Source organism: Oxyura jamaicensis, chromosome 26 (genome assembly GCF_011077185.1).
Source record: "Oxyura jamaicensis isolate SHBP4307 breed ruddy duck chromosome 26, BPBGC_Ojam_1.0, whole genome shotgun sequence".
In the NCBI taxonomy this organism is placed as follows: domain Eukaryota; kingdom Metazoa; phylum Chordata; class Aves; order Anseriformes; family Anatidae; genus Oxyura; species Oxyura jamaicensis.
The window spans coordinates 1,587,636-1,588,799 of NC_048918.1; the positions used below are offsets into that span (position 1 = coordinate 1,587,636).

Genomic DNA, 1,164 nt, shown 5'->3' on the forward strand with positions numbered 1-1,164 from the left:
GGGGACAGCCCCGACACCCAAGGCAGGGCTGGCCGCAGGGTTTTGGGGCGGCCTTGGTTGGTGTTGGGGGGGGTTCCCGGTGCTGAACGGGGGTCCCGGAGCTGAGTGGGGACCCCGGGGGGGGGGGGGGGTGAGGAAGGGCAGGGTCCGGGGGGGGGCGCACGGAGCAGCCCCGGGGGCTGAGGCCCGGGGTGGGATGAGGGGGGCGCAGCGGGGGCTGCCGGGGCCCCACGTCCCGAGCCGAGCCGTGCCGAGCCGAGCCGTGCCGCCCCCCCAGCTCCCCTCCAGCCCCCCCCGGGGCTGCCAAGGCTCGGTGCAGCCGGAGGGAGGAAGAGGAGGAGGAGGAGGAGGAGGAGGAGGAGGAAGGGGGCTGGGAGCCCCTGCCCGGGGCGCTTACCTGCTCCGTGCTTCGGAGGGCTGGGCCGGCCGCGGGTGCCGGGACCGGGACCAGGACCGGGAGCAGGATCAGGACCGGGACCCGGACCGGGATCGGGACCGGGATCGGGACCGGGATCGGGCCGGGGGAGGGCGGCGGGGCTGCGGGAGCGCTGCTGGCCCCGGAGTCCGCGCACGGAGCCAGGCGCAGGGACGGGAAAGTTTCTGCAAGGGAGGAGCAGAAAGTTGGGAGGCAATCAGGAGGCGGCGGGGCAGGGCCGACCCTCCGCCCTCCTCCTCCTCCTCCTCCTCCTCCTCCTTCTTCTCCTCCTCCTCCTCCTCCTTCTTCTCCTCCTCCTCCTCCTCCTCCTCCTTCCTCCCCGCCCGGCCTCCGGCCTCGGGGAGGCAGCGGCGAGGCCCGCCGGGGGTCGGGGCTCCGAGGGGAGAGGGGAGGATGGGGGGGAACGGGGCCCGTTCCCCTCCGCAGGGAGTTTGTGAGCAAAGAGCAGCCCGGCCCCGGCAGCGCCCTCTAGGAGCCTTCATCCATCTCCTCCTCCTCCTCCTCTTCCTCCCGTCCTGACCCCCCCGCCTGCCTGCCGGGGGACCCCCGCTCACCATCGTGGCTTTCGGCACAGCTTTTGTCGCCCACCCCGCACACCTTTGTCCCCCTGCTCCTCCTCGTCCTCCTGGGCTCACCTTCATCCTCCTCCCGCAGGCCTTCATCCCGCTCCGCACACCTTCATCTGCCCACCTGCATCGCCCAGTGCACACCTTCATCACCCTCCTCAT

General features: G+C 73.2%; 1 protein-coding gene across 4 annotated transcripts in view; it reads right to left on the reverse strand.

Annotated features, from left to right (window-relative positions):
* The window catches only part of TEAD3 (TEA domain transcription factor 3), a 24,633-nt gene extending 24,014 nt beyond the window's left edge, over window positions 1–619 (reverse strand). For all 4 annotated transcript variants that reach the window (XM_035346782.1, XM_035346783.1, XM_035346781.1 and 1 more), the window contains exon 1: window positions 398–619. The gene's annotated coding sequence lies outside the window, so the exon portion shown is untranslated. The remainder of the gene's footprint in view (window positions 1–397) is intronic.
* Window positions 620–1,164: the final 545 nt, after the last annotated feature.